Here is a 19,518-nt window from a genome sequence, read left to right as displayed (position 1 = left end):
TCCTTCTCACAAGATGATTATAGGAGTTACAAACGTACGGAGACAGCACACTATCGGTGGTGCGGTCTGGTAATGAGGTATCAGTTCAAAATTATGTGACAGAATGCCTTCTGTTTCCACTCCATCGTTGTATCTTTGTGAGGCTCTGTGACTTCAAAGTATCACAAGTCTGGGTCTGAGGCTGCTGTGAATTGGGCTCTTGCCAAATCTACACCCCATCCCTCTGTGTTCTGTGTCCTTTGATTCTTGTTGCCTCTGTGCCGTCCCTGACCTGGGTTTGGAAGGAGTCAAGATCGGAGTGTGTCTGCATTTTGTATAAGTATCAGGCTGATAGAGCATGAGGAAGTGACCCTTGTAGGAACCTCCCTTCCATGGGGACAGCTCTCCCTTCTGTATCCAGATGTTCACATTTTTATGTATTTATTTATTTACTTATTTATTTATTTATATTTTTAAAGATTTTATTTATTTATTTGACAGAGAAAGAACAAGTAGGCAGACAGAGGGAGAGGGAGATGCATGCTCCCCGCTGAGCAGGGAGCCTGACGCGGGGTCGATCCCAGGACCCTGGGATCATGACCTGAGTGGAAGGCAGATGCTCAACAGACTGAGCCACCCAGGCGCCCCCAGGTGTTGACATTTTTAGATCGTTGCTAGTCCACAGAGACTTCGGTGAAGGAAAAGAAAAGAAGTAAATGTAAAATCAATGTCTTTTTATTTTTTTAAATAATGAACTATCTGTTGAAAGATTTGGGGCCAGAGACTTGGCTGATGAATACAGTGAACTGTGTTTTATCTCCAAGTTACAGGTAGTTGTGGTTGAGACTCTCTTGGTTTTAAGAGTATTTATCGTTCAGGGCGCCTGGGTGGCTCAGTCGGTTAAGCGTCTGCCTTAGGCTCAGGTCGTGATCCCAGGGTCCTGGGATCCAGCCCCAAGTCCGGCTCCCTGCTGAGCAGGGAGTCTGCTTCTCCCTCTGCTTGCCGCCCCCCCCCCCCCCGCTTGTACTCTCTCTATCTGTCAAATAAAAAAAAAAGTATGAATTGTTCTCTGACTTCAGCTGTAGATCAGCGGTGCATTCATGAAATAGTGCAGGGGTTTGGAGCATCAGTCGTATAAGAAGGACTGAGAGAGCTTGTTAAAAAGGCAGATCTCAGGCCAGTGCCCCACCCCAGTCCCAAGGCACGGAGTCCCAGGCCAGCCAAGCACCACAGGTGATTCAAGAAACAGCTCAGGAAACACTGCAATGGGGGGCGTGGACCCCCTTAGGCCTTTTTAAAGGTGCTGATGCTTCATCAGATCTTTGGCCTACCCACCCCCGCCCCAAATCAAAATTGTAACAGTACTCTGGATTGTAAGACTCCAGACTCCATTTTTTTGTTTCGTTTCGTGTTGACCCCCTGAACTTCACATAGCCTGGCATCAACAGGACGATGCACAAGAACTGATTTCCCTGGAGAGGGATCCTGCTGTCACATGGTGGGAGATGCTGTCTTGTTTCAAAACAGAGAAATAAAACCCTCCATTGAACTCAGTGGTCTCCCTGAAGAGGTCGGAAAAGTAATCCAGTGGCGTGTGTTTGTTTCAAGCCTGTGTTGTTATTAATCCTGTTACAAATGATAATGCTTTCCATTTACAGTCTTGCTGTCTCCGAGGAGTTTTATGTATTGCGTACTAGACCCTGCTGGGTGATTAAGCCACTCACTCGGCATCTTACAGACCACTCGAGGACTGTTTGCTTATAGCCGGCTATGGCACTTCCCGCTGCGTGTGCTGAGTGGTGCATTCCCTGGTGCTTAGGGCTCCTTGCGAAGGGAGTGTCCTCAGGGCCTAATGCAGAGGGGGTCGAGGCCCAGAGGGATGGGGTTCTCCTTTGGATCCTTTCCCTTTCTCATTCCTGCATCATCAGAAGCTTCTTGGGGGGCAAATGGGGGCAGGGGCAGGGCTGTAGCTGTCTTTTTAAGGTTTGTTATCTTACAGGGAAAACATATGGGAGCCCTTTAGAACACAAGAGGCAGTCAATTCAGTACTTTTGTAAAGAAGAGAAAGACGTAGCATTTTTCATTTACCCTGTGTTAAAGTTTCAACCTAGAAGACAGAGACCTGGTAGCTAATTGAGTATATGGAAGAATATGGGACAGAGGAATGTGGGGGGCGGGGGGACAGGTATGCAAGGGAGAGCTTCAGAGGGGCGGTTTGCCCTTTTCTGTAGCCTTTTAAGACAGAGCCTGTCAAAGCTCTGAAATCTTCGTGGCCCTTTCAGAACTGAAGTAACTGAGGCTTTGACTGACTGACCTAAGGAACTGGTGCTTTCGCTGCCGCCATATTGTCCCATCCTCACCTGTGGAGGCCCACCAGACTCCACACTTGACCTGTTCACGCTGAGTCCAGACATGCTGGTCAGAGGGCCGAAGCGAGGCTCATCTTGGGAAACGGGAAGCCCAGCAGGACCCTCATTTGACCCATCATGGGAGACAGGAAGGCCAGCGGCAACACAGGTTGGCCAGGGTGTCCCCACCACCGACACAGACCTCAGTCAGTGGCTTTGATTCTCAAGCTCTGTAAGATGACCCTTTCATTTGAGGTCAGATAACACTTATCACACCCCTCAGACTCTTGATCTAACCCAGGAAAATGGCTGAGTACCAGTCTTCTCCAAGACCCGTACCATTTTACGGTACGGGACTTTTCTGGAAATGCAAGCCAGTCTGACAAATGTGCTGTCATACCCTCCCTCAGGCGCTTTGAGGCAATCAAGGCAGCTAAATGAAACCCTGCTTGCTCAAGTGCTCACAAGAAGCCTCTTTTTACATCTGCGTTTGACTCTGATCGGTGTTTATGAGGGTCCTGTGCGAGGTCGTCTTTGCCATTTGTGGCCTTTCCCGGTGGATAACAACATCCATTCTAAACAAGGAGCAGACTTTTCCCCCTCAAAATGTGAAAGTTTAGGAATTACAGTGGCTGGGATTGAAGAAGCCATGTGTGGTATTTCTGTCACAATGACAGCCCGATGTTCTGGGTCAGCCCCCCGGGACAGGGAGCCCTCTTTTCAGCCCTTATTCTGTGTTGGGACATGCAGGGGTGGGTTGGGACGGACTGAGTTTGTTCAGGACTTTGAGAACTTGTTGGGCAGCCCCTGGGACAGAGTCTGTTCCTTCTCTGCTGGTACAGCTCTTCTGCCACTACCTGGGCCCAGGCCACCGCCATTTCTTGTGTGGATGATGCAGTGGCCTCTGCTTCCATCTACGTACACAGCATCCCCAGAGATCTTTTGGAAAAGCAAACCCGAATATTACCATCAGTCTACTGCTTCACTCTCCTGCTGAGAGGCAGCCTGTTGAGGTGCTGGAGAGCTGGAGGGCTAGAGTGGGTTCAGCTCTGTTCTAATTTTTTACTAGCTGGGTGACATGGGGCAACTTAATTAACTTCTGCCCTCATCCGTAAAATGGAAACGATGATGATAATAGAACCTACGTAGGAGTGGTTGTGAGGATGACATTTTTATGCAGAGCATTTAGCCCAGTGCTGTTAGTAATTATGTTTATTACGTTTACATTAGTAATATTCTGCCTGAAATTCAGGGGTGTCCTTATAAGCTTAGACTCCAGCTCATACTCTTGACCAAGCCAATGAGGTACAGCATGATCCGAGGCCTGGCCACTTCTCTAGTCCAGTTACTCCTGCCTACTTCTGTGTTTTCTACCCACACTGGCTTTTGTCAGCATCTCTAAAGTCCCAGGCTCTCCTTTGCACAAGCTTATCCTCTACCAAGAATGTTTGCTTCCTTCCCTCTTTGCTTGACCAACTCTTGCTCCTCCTTCCTATGCCAGCCTAATTGTTCCTTCCTCAGGGAGACCTCCCTGGATGACTGAGGTGAAAGTAGGTCCCCATCACTCTCAGCGTGCCCCCCCACCACTCCACTCTTTTCTTTCATAGTGTTTGCCACAGTGTGTAATTCTCTATTCATTTGTGTGTAGGTTTGCTTGATCTGCAAGCTCTCCTATGCTTTCGGCTCCATGAAGCCAAGGATGGATCCCCAGCACGTAGCACAGGCCTGGCTTGTGGCCCGTACTGTGCTCCCTAACTTGTGATGAATGAGTACCACTCCCCCATCTGGACTTGTGAGCTTCTTGCCTGGACCCTCTGTTGATGTACGACATGGTGTTTATTTGCAGAGACCTTTCCAAATACATTTCTAGGTCATAGGTCAGCCATGGAGCTGGGGAGATAGAGCTTAGTGGTTCTCAAACTGTAGCATGTATCAGAAACACCTGGGAGGGCTTGTTAAAGCACTATTCCTGGGCCTGCGCCCAGAATTTCCGATTCTGTAGACTTGGGGTCGGGCCCTCCAGTTCGCACTTCTGACAGGTTCCCGGGTGATGCCAGTGCTGCTGGTCAAGGGGCCACACTTTGAGAACCACTGATAGAGTAACAGTGTCCAGAGGCTGGCTAGATCATGGAATGCCACACAGGAAATAAAGGCTAGGAGAAAAGTGAACAGGTGGCTTGTTATGGGCAATCCAGGTGAGTTTGTCCTAGTTCCTGCCCCACTCACTAAGTATAGTTCTGTGTGAGGTTAATAGCCTTAGAGCGGGAAAAGCCTTTCTTCCTACTTCCTTTGTAGCTCAGGTGGTAAAATCTAGGGGCTCTACGGGCTTGAGGCATAGAGTCCCCCAGGAGAAGAATGTTTTAAAGGAGCTCGTTGTAATCTTGCTGTTAAGGCTCCAAAGCTAGGACCCCCGTGGTTTGCTTGAAGCTAGATTTAGCATAGTTATTGATGCCACCTCCTTCTGCAGTGAATTCTTCCAGAAATGCTCCTCATGAAGGACATTTTAGTGGGCCCTCTTGGGTTCCTCTTCACTGACTGAGAGCGACAAGAAAGCTCTTAGTTTGCAGTGGTCCTAGAATAGGTAGGCACTTTCCAGAGTCATGATCTCCTTCCTTCCTCACCATCACAGCCACGATGATGTGTTTGCGGATTTGAGGGGCTTTTCATAGGCTCCCTCATCTCCTTACCCCTCTCTGTCAGAGACGGGGAGATGGTGTTGCTGGAACCGGGCCTTTGGAGTCAGATACATCCACATTTGATGTCGCTCCTGCCAGTGTGCCTTTGGGTAAATAGCTTCTCGGTTTTTCCTGTCCTATCAACCGGGGCTGATGATGTGCAGGGCAGCTCACAGTGTAGGGGTAAAGCAGAGGAATCAAATTTAAAAGTCTTGCCAGTTCTTCACTCTTGTGACCCTGAGCAAGTGATTGAATCTTACATAGCATCAGCATCACCCTTCACCCTACGGGGATTAGAATGGTGCTTGCCTCATAGGGTTGTTGGGAAGATAAAATACTAGTGAAAGCTGGTGGAACCCAAATACAATCTGTAGTTGAGTTAATGGTAACGTGCAGTTGTTGAATTCTTGGTTTTGAGAAATCCATCCTAGTTGTATAAGATGTTCACGTGAGGGAATCTGGATGAACGGTATACAGGGAATCTGTTCTGTCTTGGCAGCTTCTCAGCAGATCCAGAATTATTCCAGAAGGAAAAGTGTATTTTAAAAAGTGTTTGTGAAGCATGTGGCTAAGTGCTTGGGATTTAGTAAGACCTCAGTGCATGGTGGTCATTATCGTGCCTGCTAATACATTTATAATTACTACTGCGGATACCTTGAAGGGTCATTTTAACTAATGTGTGCTGTCTGGCTGGCCATTTTACAAAGGGGATATTAGATTCCTATTGCTGCTATAATAAATGACTAACGGGTGGCTTTAAATAACACAAATTTGTTAACTTATGGTTCTGGAGGTCAGAAGTCCAAAATAAGTCTCATGGAGCTAAAATCATGCATGTTTTCTGGAGGCTCTGGGGGAGACTCTTTTTCCTTACTTTTTCCAGCTTCTAAAGGCAGCCCTGTATTCTGTGGCTCATAGCTCTACCTTTAAAGCCAGTAATCAAATCACGTTGACTTCTGCCTCCATCATTACATCTGCTTCTCTGACTCTGACCCTCCTGCCCCCTTTTGATAAGGCCCTTGTGATTACATTGGGCCCATTTGGATAATCCAGGATAATCTTCCCATTTTACAATCCTTAATCATATCAGCAAAGTCCCTTTTACCTTGTCAGGTAACATGTTCGTAGGTTCTGGGGTTTGGGACACAGGTGTCTTTGGGTTACCATTCTGCCCACCCCAAGTGGTACCTGTTCTCTTATTTCCTTGGGTGGAGTTTAGGCCCATGGGCAGAGAGAGGAGCTTTGCTCTCCAGCTGTTTGAGCTCTATGTGGGTGGGTGTCCAGGGTTCAGGCTGCTGCTTAATGTCTAATAGATGTGTGTGATGTACAGCTGAGCATAATATTACTGAGTGTCCTTATGGTAATGGACTCTGATTCTTCTATTGCGGGCTTGATACTTTTGGGCACCAAAATGGCGACACCCAGATAGGTTTTAGCAAATCATGCTAATGTATGTGCTGTTGAGTCTGAAAGCTGATTACACCTAACCCCTTAAAAGCACAGATTGTGGGTCATAGATGAGTCTGGATGTCATATTCCCTTAGGTCTTTGTTCAAGGCCTTATTCCTACCCATTCCCTTCCTCTTTACCTGCTCCTCTGTCTGTCTGGACTGTCTAGCATGGTAGCCACTAGCCATGTGTAGCTGTTGAGCACTTGAAATGCAGCTCATCTGAATTGAGATATGCTGGAAATATAAAGTACACATCAAATTTTGTCACACGAATGTGCTATCCACTATACTAGGGAAACAAAAATATACACCAAATTTTGAAGACTTAGTATGAAGAAAGGTATGGGAGCTATTTCATTAATGATGTTTAATATCAATTACATGTTTTACAATAATATTTTGTATATATTAGGCTAATAAAATACATTAGTAAAATTAATGTCACCTGTTCCTTGTTACTTTATAATGTGTCTTCGAGAGCATATAAACTGACATAGTGGCTCCCATTATATTTCCTTTGGACAGGGCTGTTCTAAATCCTACTCATATTCTGTGTGTCCGCGTGTGAAGGGTCCCCATTATTTCTGCCAGTGTCACGTAAAGGGCTTCCCAGAACTTCTCTATCTCTCTCCGTCCCTTCCTCCCTCCACCGTTTTTTTTTTTTTGTCTTTTTCTTTCTCTCTCTCTCTCTCTCTCTCTCTCTCTCCCCCCCCCCCTCCCTCCCTCCACACTCCTTCTCTGTCCACTTGCAAGGAGTCTGCGAGCTGAATCGGCAGAGACGGGAATGTTAAATCATTTGAATCATGACAAGGCTGCTCAGAGAAAAAGGTGGCTGGTGCTTTATACTGGCTTACAAACTTAGGAAGTTAATCGCTACTTGCAGCACCTCTCTTTCCGCCCTACAAAATTCTGGGTTTATTGTTTTGTTTTTGTTGGGGGGCGGTGGTGTAGCTTTTTATAAGCTCCTGGGGAGGGGCACGGAATTGAACATCCTCCTCTCAACCCTACCTTGAAAATGGCCCCTCTGGGGAAGCGCGGTTGTCAGGTGGTCGCGGACCGGCATCCGAGTCATCTGGGGGTGAAAATGCAGATTCCTGAGCTCTGTGCTGCTGGGTTATGCCAGGAAAGAGGATGCATTTGCACCCAACAAATCAGTAAACACGTGTGCCTGCTGGTGTGGTGGGTGAGCCTGGTATGCCTCAGTTTCCACTTCGGCAAAGTGCTGCCTGGCTTGCGAGAGCCGTGGGGAGAAAGGCTTTTGAGGACAGCACCTGTCCCTGGAGGGGGGGGGATGGAGGGTTGGCCAGTGTGTCTCGCAGACACAGCTGGTCCTCCCTGCCCCCTGGCACCCAGCACCTGAAGGCTTGTCCTTCTTGCTTTAGCACTGAAGCGAAAGGCCAGCAGGAGGGCACACGGCAGAGAGCGGCCAGTACAGAGGTGAATGGTGAGGGCTCTGTGGTTAGGCAGTTGGGGTGCCCGGCCTGGCCTTGCCGCCTGTCGGCTGTGTGACTTTGTGTGGTTGCTATGACTCCGTGGGTCCCTTCCCCCTTCTGCACGTGGTTGTAGCTCCGGATGGGGCTGCCCTGAACACCGCATGGGAGCCCTTGGCTACTGCTCTGCTACCATCACTAATGTTCTCCCAGACTTCCGGCGAGTGCCGGGCTCTGATCAGCTGGGAGGGCCCCGCTGACTTCATGGTTTGAACAAGGAGCACCTGCGAGCCCCGAGGTAGGTGTGGGCAAGGGGAAAACGGGACAGCTGGAGCCGGTGAGGAAGCCCGGGGCAGAGAGCCGCCTGCACTGTTGGAAGAGGGTCGGTGGTGAGTCGGCAGCTCGTCGGAGAGATGGGGACCCTTGTGAGGCAGCCCACTCAGCTTCCTCACCCTGGGTTCTGCCGAGCCTCCCCTGGCCTGCGTCAGAGGAAAAGCCTGTCCTTGCACCAGGTGAGGGGGTGAGATAAGGACCTGTGTGCTCCAGCAAGCCCAGGGCGGTGAGGAGCCTGCTGGGCCCTGCCCTGGTGGCCGGGCTGGGCCTGGGAGCCACCGAAAGGAAGTGAAGTCATTTTCCAGCCTAGTGCAGTAAGGCCGTGGCCGAGAAGACACATATTTCTGGTGGAAACCTGGTTACCTGCTACCTCCTCTAACTTCTGAGTTCTGGCCTTGTGCCCTTCCTCTGCCCTCTAGCAGTTGAGACCCGGGCCAAGGATTCCCCCTGTGGGCCCCAGGACAGGAGCTTGGAGAAGCGGAAGCCAAGAACCCCCCGGGGCCCAAGGAAGGGGGAGAGTGGGAGCACCAGGCCTCTCTTTGCTCTGACTTCCCCTCTGAGTTTGCAAAAACTTGCAAATTGATCGAAAGAGTAGAGTTTATTTTTCTTTGCTGTGAGGGTCTGCTCCTGGCTGGAGGCTGCCTTTGGTGGGGTTGTAACATTTTATCCCCTTGTTTGAATATTCATTTCCTATCTGTGGATTTTTTTCCTCTCTCTGCATTTTGGCCTCTTTTCTGTTAGACTGATTTCAATCACAGATTCATTTTTAAAAAAGTAACCGATAGTACCAGTGTGTTTTCCTTTCAGGAATGGCCTTGCTAGTGTTATGTGTAAATATGAATAGCTATGAATATTTAGAGATCGGCGAAGCTGTAAAAATGAGGATGCACACATTTGCCTCGAGGAAATCTTGCAGCTCTCAATGTGATTTTTTTTTTTTTTAATGCATTCCCTGTATGAGGACTCTGGCTGATGACCCAGGAGGTGGGGGCTGTCAGCTGAAAGGCCGGGGCCTGGTTTATGAGCTTAAGGAATGTGACCGGAAGGACATGACAGACGTGAGCAAGGAGCACAAGGCTGTTTTTTCCAGTTGTGTTTGGATTGAAATCATACTTAGGAAATGCCACTAATTGAGTTGCTCACTGTGTACTGGGAACTTGAGATCTAGTCCCTCATTTAATCCTTAGACCTACCCTTTGAGGCTGATTATCCTATTTTATAGATACAGGTCCTGAAGCTTAGTGGTTGAATAATTTCCCCCAAGGGCCCACAGCTGGGATCTATTGAATAGAGTTGGGATTTGAACACAGGTGACTTTTATCTTCATAACCATGTTGTTTCGACGATACTACATGTCCCCTTAAGGAGACTTATAATAGGAGAGCGGGAAAGTAACATTTATTGACCATCTGCTGGATGCTGGGAGCTAAGCTAAGTGCTTCACCAGTGTCTCTTGAACTCTCAGCGCCCCTGGGGGTAGGTACTAATATTACTTGGGTTTCACAGAAGGCCAAAGGGAAGCCTAGAGGTGTAAAGTTCCTTACCTGGTACATGGTGGAGTCCAGACCTGGGCTCCTTCCTGCATCATGGAGCCTCCATGGGCTCCTGGTGAGCAAACTGTATATTGAAGGGGTCTTAGCGGTCTGAGAATCCAGTTGGAGTAATGGGCTTACAAGCATGGATTGGAACTTTTTTTTTTTTAAGATTTATTATTTTAACGGGGGGAGTTGGAGAGGAGCAGAGGGAGAGTCTTAAGCAGACTCCACTCTGAGTGCAGAGCCCAGCACAGGCCTTGATCCCACAACCCTGAGATCACAACCTGAGCTGAAACCAAGAGTCAGACGCTTAACCACCCAGGTGCCCCAGGATTGGAATTCTTTTCAGTGGATTGTCAAATATTTAAGAAGCGTCGGTTTTGTGTAAGTTTCTGGGTCTAAGATTCTGGCTCCTCAGAGATACAGAAAACTCTGACACGCCCTGCTCTTGAGGGGCTGGCATTCTGTTTTTGAGTGTTACCACACAATGGAGGGAGCCAGCCCTTCAGGTCTGGGAAAGTGTCCTGGAGTCGATGTTTGTGTTATGGAAGGGTAAGTGCATGGATGTGTTGGGGGCAGGGAGAAAAGAGACCAGTTGGCTTGAGCAAAGCAGTCCTTCCTGATTTTGGAGGGCCTGAGAGGCCAGGGTTTGATCTTCGAGATGGTGGCCTAAAGCCGCCTTGTTGAAATGGAAAGGCTTGGTGTGGGGGGTGTTTCTGAGGTTCATCTGGCAGGTTGTCAGGAATGGATTGCGGGGGAGGGGGTTGAGGCTGGAGAAAGGCCCACCAGGTTACAGAGCTATTGTTGTGAGCCACTGAGCAGGAAAGGGTGAATGTTGGAAGTTTCATTAGGGTTCGTGATTCAGTGGGCTCTGGTCCTTCAGCGAAGGTGAGTAATGCCCGGATGACAGGCAGGAATGGGCCTTACTGGTGTGACTGAGGTGGGAGCCCAGAGGAGAGAGGAACATTTATCCAGCATTAGATGACTTTCCTAGGCTCTGAGAGAGGAACGTGTGAGTTTATCTCCTCTTCCCTCCACAGGGATGAATTGATTTGTATTTTTATTAGAAAACTCTCTACCTTGATTTCCCGTCCTAGTTCGACGGAGTTCCCATTCATTACTTTATTGTTGTGGTGAGGGAGGTCCAGGTCCGCCCTGTATACTGTCTTGAGCCTGGGACTGTCAAGGGGAGTTACCTGAAGGAGTTGGCATTTAGATTTGGGTCCATCACTTTATAACCCATGTTGGCGGCCATGAAGACTGGCTTGTCTTAGGCATAATGCCCAGACAGCAGCGAGGTTGGAGGAGGAAAGCAACGAAGAACTGACGAAGGGAAGAAATGCTATGTGCTGCGCACTTGTAGGTTGTAGAGATCAGAGGTCAGATCAGCGACCTTGATGTTTATCACTCTGGGTGTTGTACCCCAGGCTGTTCCAATTTAATAGTAACCAATAGTATATTTCAGGATCTCTGCCTAGGTTGGAGCTTCGAAAGTTTTTAATTCCTGGAGAGCTTTGAGGTAATTCCTTCCAGGTCAGGTGTCACTGAAGGGACAGAGGCTCTCTCTCCTAGTCTGGTGTCAGACTGTCATTGTCACCAAAGGCTTGTCTCATTTGCTGATGATCCAATTTTTAGTGAAACAGTTGGGTGAGAGTGATTTGAGAAGTGGTTTCCTTGCATTGATTTCTTTAATAATTAGAAACAAGAGCCCAAATCTGGGGACTGTGTCTTGCCAAGGAGGAACAGCAGAGATTAACTTCCCAAGGAGAGAGTGCTTTGGTGAGGCCGTGCCTCAGGGACACCGCTGTGTAGGTGACCACGCATGTGTCTGCAGTTATTGCTGAGTCTGTCCTCACCTACAGTTGCATAGGGTGGTCATTCCCGAACGGAAGGGCTGATGATGATTGTTTCTTCTCCTTTGTGTCCCCTTTCTGTTCTCCGAGGTCAGTCCACTTGCTTTATTTATAAGTTTACCGAATGACGTAACTTGTCAAAGGAATGTCATTCCTTCAAGGATGTGATCTGAAGACACGTAGGTATGACCGCAGTTAGTCTGATGGCACCCCTAGTGAGTTCTGTGGGGAAGAGGCTCTCTCCTCCTGCACAGTTTTGGTAGGATATTAGATGAAAAGATGCTGTCCTGAGAGATCTCTGCACCAGCACCACCCAGCAGTACATATGCCATGATGGAGATGTTCTGTGTCAGTAGCATCCAGTAGACTAGCCACTAGCCACATGTGGATATCAGGCACCTGCAATGTGGCTAGTATGTCTGAGGAACTGAATTTTTTATTTTATTTGGTTGTAATTGATTTCAGTTGAGCCATATGTAGTAAGTGGCTCCCATACTGGGCAGCACTGATGGAGAGAGTGGCCAGAGATGACAGATTGCTGCATTAGGGCTTGGATATAGGTCTCAGTTGGGCAGGCTTGTTTGTGAGGGGCAGGTTAAGACACAGCGTACTCTAGTGCACATTAGACTGTCAAATGGATAGCATGGAATTGTGACATTGTCTTTAAATACTGGGATGCAAACAAGAATTGGGTCAGTTGGAGCTGGAGTAGGCAGGGAAGTTTCTTGGAGGAAGACGGCACGTCTGTAGCTTTCAGGTCTTCTGGAATAATGTCTAGGCAACCATAAATGTTCTATTTACTCTTGCTTTAGGGAAGCAGTGCGCTATGGAAGACTCCAGGCTTGGGAGCTTGACAGATCTGTGTGAGGATGGGGGTCGCTTATGCAAGCTAGGTAGTTTTCTGAACCTCAGTTTCTTCACCTGCAAACCGTGTAATTATACCTCAAAGAGTTATTGTTACGTTAGATAACTTATACAAACTGCCTGGTGTCTTGGTACATAGCAGGCTCTCAATTAATGTAGGCATCACTATCAGAAATAGGATTAGCACATATGTGCATACTGAAACTGCATGTCAAGCCTGCGTTTATGCTCCTTTATATCCTCTGAAGAAGAAGACCTGTCTGTTCTGTACTTATTGAGCTAGGAGTCCTGAGATTGTTGCAGAGAGTCTAGAAAAGACAAGGATAAGAGGCCAACTAATACACAGAAGGACCCCTGGAAAATGGAGAATTGTAGTGTGATAAATCAGTTTATGTCTTCAGTCAGTGGTAAGGGCACAGGTTGATCGGTGCATGGTGCAGTCTTCAGAGCTCCAGCTTTTACTCCTGCCCCCCACCCCCCACGCTCCTGGAAGGGTATTCATTGGAGTTTACAGCTTAAACACTTTGCGTTTCTGGGCATTTATTTGCATGGCACCTTGGACGCATCCTGGAGACAATCCCATTATCATTTCCTTATCTGCGTCCTCTGTTTACTTGAACATAAGGTTGATTGAGTATCTTACAAGAACTGAACATTGTCTTCCAGACATCATTAATCTCACCTTCCTTATCCAGCCTGTGTGAAATTAATCAAAAAGGAAAGGGAAATTAATAATTTGCCAGTATTATTCATCAGGAGACCTCACAGCAAGTATGAAATTAACTTCTCCAAATTAATACACACATCAACAAATTAAAGGTATGGAAAAGAGTTATTTATTATTTAGGAAATGCTCCTTAATGCTTCCTGCTTTGATAATTAGTTAGATGATGGGTAGTGTCTGGTGATAAGACTGTTGAGTATTGTGAGGTTACCTTAGGACCATAGAATGCATTAAATCAACCTCCACCCCTCCCCCTCCCCCATATTTCACTTAGATAAATGAGATACAACCAGATGGCTAATGCATACTTGTTTCCTGTCAATTGGAAAAGGTGTGCCCAGACACTTGCAGTTTTGATCTCTATTTACAATAAGCTAAATTTGATCCTGGGTTCTGTGTTTCCTTGTTATGACATGTGGTATGATCAGTTTCAAAGGGTACGTTGTTGTGAACACATTATGGGAAAGAATGGAGTGTTGTAATTATAACTCTCTATTACAGCTTTTGCTGAGGTTGATAAAGGACAAGCTTTTCTTCCTGAATTGTTCCTGTAATTACATCAGAAATAACATGCAGCAGTCACCTTCCATTAGGGGTGGGAAAGAAGGATTCTTACTATTTAAGCAATCACATAAGGTGCTGCATGAATCATCATCAACCTTGTCGTGAGGAATTAAAAATAAAAGGAACAGCTGACATCATCCTATAGCAGGTTTGATGGATCTGAGAAATGCCAGATAGTTTAAGGAAAAGAGCTGTCCTTAGTGATGCCCCAGTCCACGTGTTAATAGCCTATTGGCAGTTGTTCTCAAACTTGAGCTAGCATCCGAATCTCCTGGACCGCAGCCTAGAGTTTGTGATTCAGGAAGGGTGTGGTGAGGTCTGAGATTGTGCATTCCCAGCTTCACAGATGATGTTGATACTGCTGGTTTGAGACTGCATGTTGAGAACCATTAGGCTAAGGGACAGAAACAGGTGTAACTTGGGGGAAGGTTCAAGAAACTGAACTCTTAAGATTAATTCCCCAGTGTCTGTTAAAATAATCTTGATGAATATACAAATTAGTCTTTGGGGTGGTGTGCAAGCTTTGTCAAGGGCATCTGCTCTTTGTGACATTGTGAGTGAACATGAACAAGAGGTGCAAACATAAATGAGTGGTCTCCTGTCTCTCCTGGCCCATAAAATCTTGGATAAACTTGGATGGATACCAATGTCTTGAGAATTCAATTTAGTGATAAATTCTCAAGTTGCAAGGTTGTAATTTTTTTTCTTGTCAATCAAACACACTTTACGTGGGGACCATCTGTAGGAGAACAGTCGCTTTAGCTAAGGGTATTCCAAGTCCCAAGCCACTGAATCGTTGTCATTTTCACACCTGCCTGGCAAAGTAGCTGTTCGCAAGATGAAAATACACATCACGTGTTACCAGTGGCTGTGGCTCTAGGCTTCTGGCTGGCTCTAGAATGGCCTTTTATTCTGTTAACTTACTATCCTATTCTAGCCATAGCAACTACAGCAGTGAGAATCACCAGTGTTTATGGAGGGCTCACTGCCTCTCCGAGGTGGTGGCTGTGCTTCTGGCTGAATCCCACCGCTGTTCTCGGAAGGAGGCACCGAGGCACAAGAAGATGGGGACTGGGACAGCCCCTGGGTTGTCCTCACACAGCTTGTGAGAGTTGGACTTCTCTATTTGAGTCCAGGCAGCGTGAGCAAGGTGGGGCAGATTGAGATTTGACTCTCTTTTGGGGCACTTTCAATGGCAGTGTGATGAGAGGCCTTGCTGAAATGGAAAGATGCTAGAAAGTTTTGAAGTATGTTGCAACCAAATGTATTTAAGGTTGTATAAGTTCTGAGGTCGAGGATCATTCTAGATCTTTGTAACGGGGCAGAATTTCACTATGTGATGAATTGAGCTGCTCTGCTCCACATAAGATGAAAACCATCTGAGGCCAGTATTGCAATTATGGGTTTGTTGTTTTTTCCTATGTGACTCTGTTATTTGATAAGGGAAGATTGAATGACTTAAAGCTTATAAACATGTTCATGATTTGTTTCTCGCATGCACCAGTGGGTGGTCTTAATCATTTGAAATTATTTTTGTAAGCATGAAGATACTTTGAGCTGAGCTCTACACTCCCTTCCAACTATTTTCTCACAGGAGTAAGTCTACCAGACAGCTTTGGTGCTGTCCACGAGCCGCTTTGCTTTACTAGGTTCTGGAAAATGAGAAAGGGGAAGACTGCTTTGAGCTATATGTCCATGGTTGTTTTGGCATCAAGATTCCGAGATTCTCTGTTTGGAAAGACATGGTCCATAGGGAATAGGAAGGTGAAAAACTTGAGTGTAAATTTGAGAAGGGGATCAGTCTGACAGCTTCTGGTGCAGAAGGGCATAAGGAATGAGGAGGTGTGAGACCCCTGGGTCTGAAATTGGCCACCATTGTCCTCTGTCATTGGATCCAGAGGAGGTACTGCAGAGGTGGTCCTTGAACATGTGAGGTAAGAAACTCCAATGCAGATTCCTCATAGAATGCCACCCTAGGGTGCAGAGCTGGTCAAGTAGGGTATTTTGCTTGTGGGCCATTTATAATATCTTTTCTCCAAAATAACAAGAGAAAGGGCTAAAATGTTGGTTGAAAATGGGATTCCAGTTTTTCCTACCTACTTTTTCACCAACTGTCCCCTATGATTGCTGCCTTATTCTTTGTAGATTGAATATTGAACTCCCGTGATGCTTTACAAATGCTTTCATAGTTTAGGTGTAATTAAGAGAGGAAAGAGAAGCAAAGCTCAAGAAGAGTGTGAGGGAGCCTGTTAATCTCCAGAAAATAAACTTTTGGGTGAAATCTTGGCGAAAGCTGTGGAGTGGTGCTGTTTTGAAAATGAGGAAGGAGAAAGGAATTCCTTCAGTGTTTTCTTGATCTAGAGACCTGGCTAGAAGTGGTTATAAATTTTCATTAATGGTATATATTTGGCTCCGCAGGAAATGATATTTAGGATGAGTTGAACATTAAAGCTTTCCTGAGGATAGACGCTAATGGCCTTTTGGTTTCATGGTGACCATGAATTTTGCTAATGATAGAGCCAAGGGTAATGCAGTAGTTCTCATATGACTCAGGGAGTAGTTATCTGATGCTTCAGGGGAAATCAAGATTGAGTTCTTATTTAATAGGAGTATCATTGAAGAAAACACTGAGATTTGAAAACGTTGGGGGAGGTAAAGTTGAACTTTCTTGGATGTGGGGGTGGGGAGGAGGACATATCCAGAACGTTTTTTGAATCTTACAGTCTAACTGCTTGATCCCAGCGCTCACTCGATCCCCAGCACTCACTTGGAGAATTGTCGGGCAACGCACCACTTGAGATGTTGATGAAAACATACAATAAAGAGTAAAATCACTGAAAGTCAGCCTGTGTCATTTAGGTCTGAGGCACATGGGTATTCCTTTTGTTAGCCCACACCAGTATACGTGAATGAAGGGATTTTGATACTGACCAAAATGCTTAGGATTGTTTTTTTTTTTTTTTTTAAGATTTTCTTTCTTTATTAGAAAGAGAGCGAGTGAGCACGAGTGGGGGCAGGTACAGAGGGAGAGGGAGAAGCAGACTCCCCGCTGGCCAGGGAGCCCCGATGCGGGACTCTATCCCCAGACCCTAGGATCATGACCTGAGCCGAAGGCAGACACTCAGCCGAGTGAGCGACCCAGGTGCCCTGTTTTCTTAAAATATATCTTGACAGGACTTGCTGGAGTTAGCGGCTTTTTCTGTGTCACAGTATTGCGTTTCCAGAAACCATTCCTTCACCTCAGAGCTGTGTCCAAAAGGAGGCTGGTATAAAGAGGGGGCCATGTGGTCATTGGCATTGACGGTGTTCTTTCTAACCTCCCGTCCTTCTTGAGTAAACATCTGTGAGGCAGGACTGCTGGATGTGGTTGGTGGGTTGGGAAGGACTGCAGGTGGAGTCTGCTCTCCCCAGTTGCCCCAGGGCACGGCTCTCTGGTACTGCTCAGATTGTTGACACCCACACAGATGTTCATGCTGCGAAGGGTGGTTGTATGCTGTAGACCGTATAAAGAGGGAACTGGCTTGTTTTGATTTAAAAAAAATAACAGAACTCCAACATTTTCTAGCAGAACATGGTGCATGCTCTACTATTAGGTCCTTCAGTGGTCAGAGCAGTTGGTTAGCCTTAAGAACACTTTTGGGCAGTCAGCTTAGAGATGGGTCTGTGCAACATGTTTGTTATTTTTTCCTCCCTCCTTTCCCCTTCTCCCCTTCCCTCCCTCCCTCCCTCCTGAACTCTTTCTGTTTTATAATTCTCTGCTGATAAATTCCAGGAGTATCAGAAACATGCTGAAGATATCTATTAAAGGACATGTTCCCCTCTTTTTTTTTATAAAGGAGTATTATAGAAGGAAAATACTAGCTTTATCAGAAGCACATAGTAGATCTGTTTCTAAGTACTTTTCACTCTTCTTATTTAATTTTATTCTTCAAGGTGAAGTTGCCACAAGTAATCTGTTACATTTGAATGAACAGGCTTGTAATTCAATTGGGTTTATCTCCTATTGCAAATTCCTTAGTTTTTTGTGATAGAGCTGTTTTTAAAATTGTGTGTATACATATACTTGGAACTGTATGTGTATATTAATGCAGTCTGGTCTGGAAAGCATTAGAATTGGTAAAAGCTTGGGTTTAATGCCTCCTGAGACTTGGAACAAAGAACAGTTTTCTGCAGAAGCTCCATCTTTGCCAAATGTAGCCTTATTCCTGCTAAACTAATAATGGATGGATTTGGACCTTAACACATGAGATAATACAATTTTTTTTTTTTTAAGGTAAATGCCTTTGGGTGTTGAAGTTGATAGGGCCTCCCAGCTAGCTGTTTTTAAGTTATTTCTTTTTGGGAGACTATGTTGAAAGGCAGTTGGGTTGCAAAATGGGAGAAGCAAAGTCCACAGAAGATCTTTGTCAGCCTGTTTGCAATAGATCAAGTTGTTAAAGAGGAGAAACTTAAAAATGTCTTTGTCCTTGTGATTTCAGGAGTGATTACCGTTCTAAAGTGGACATCGGAGGAGGATCCATTAGGCCATGTAAGTACTGAAGTAAGCAGATATCCATGTGGCTTAGCACAGACCCAGGATATTTGCCCTTGGGAGGGAGAAGATCCAGTAGCTGAGTCAGATGTTAACATTTGGAAGTGTCTAAATACAGACCCCTAGTCCCAAAGGGCTGAGAGGTGACTCTCCCAGTGCCACTCCAATCCTCAGGGGACATCTCCGGCTCTCTGCTGAAGGCCTGGTGGAGTTTAATCTCTTGGGATAATTCGGCAAGGATATTTTATCTGTCTAGAATTAGTAAAGTGACTGGAGCAGAAGGCCATTTATTGCTATATTCAGTCATGATCAAACATGACTTTATTTAGCGTGATACCCTTCCATAGAATGTCTGGTTCCTTCAGAGCAGCCCAACCCAAATCCGACACAGAGGATCATCATGTGAATATAAGTAAAACCAATGAACTGAAGAGTGTGATTTCTAAAGACCGCACAATCTCTGAACTGGGTATTAAGGAACTCAAGAAGTACACTTTCCTAAGTCCTCAGTTATGAACGTATTTTATGGAGGAAAAAATTTGCTAAGTGCTTCCATATTTGAACCATCTGAATAGTCTGTAGCACTTAAAATCACTGCCCAGGCTACCCTTGAGAGTTACCTTGGTAAATGAGTTGTCAACTAGGAGCAGAATATCCAGATTTCACAGCCTCCTGGGATTTGGGTGTCAAGGTTATGGGGCTAACAGAATGGAACTTTAAACATTCCTAATTCCTATTTCTTTTATGTATGTGGGTCTTTGAGCAAACTTTGTAATAACATTACAGGAAAAAAATACGGGGTGGGGGGACCCTACCCCAGCACCTCACAAGCAGACAAATGTCTGATATAAATAAAAGCCTTAATGTTAGAGCTAGAAAATCATGTGACCATGTGACTTTTGTCAGTGGCTTCTGTCTAGCTGTCACCTTGAGAGTTTGTCCTGCTGGGAGAAACCAGAGAAACAAGAAGTGTCTCCTTCAGAACCGCAAAGGGATTTTGAATTCTGAGGACGTGGGATTTTGTCTAAGATGGAACAGGCGTATTTAATCCATCCCCCCCCCCCCCCACTGTATATCACTTAATTGGAATGGGACTTCATTTCAGGGACTGCACCAACAGAACTGTGTATCTTCAGGAGTCTGTTTTGGCAGTTAGTTCACTGTTGACAGATAGGGCAAGTTCATGCACTGCCCACTAAGATTTGCCAAGCACGGCAGCTGGGGGTAGCAG

At 46.1% G+C, this 19,518-nt stretch overlaps 1 protein-coding gene across 4 annotated transcripts in view; it reads left to right on the top strand.

The window, feature by feature from the left end:
• Positions 1 to 19,518, top strand: part of MGAT5 (alpha-1,6-mannosylglycoprotein 6-beta-N-acetylglucosaminyltransferase) — a 325,833-nt gene that overhangs the window by 26,969 nt on the left and 279,346 nt on the right. For all 4 annotated transcript variants that reach the window (XM_028101249.2, XM_028101248.2, XM_088021737.1 and 1 more), the window contains one exon: positions 18,235 to 18,284. The gene's annotated coding sequence lies outside the window, so the exon portion shown is untranslated. The remainder of the gene's footprint in view (positions 1 to 18,234; positions 18,285 to 19,518) is intronic.

This window comes from Eumetopias jubatus, unplaced genomic scaffold (genome assembly GCF_037043125.1).
Source record: "Eumetopias jubatus isolate StellerSeaLion01/CBP00866 unplaced genomic scaffold, mEumJub1_p1.0 scaffold_3, whole genome shotgun sequence".
NCBI classification, from domain to species: domain Eukaryota; kingdom Metazoa; phylum Chordata; class Mammalia; order Carnivora; family Otariidae; genus Eumetopias; species Eumetopias jubatus.
This window is presented reverse-complemented; position numbering and strand designations above follow the sequence as displayed.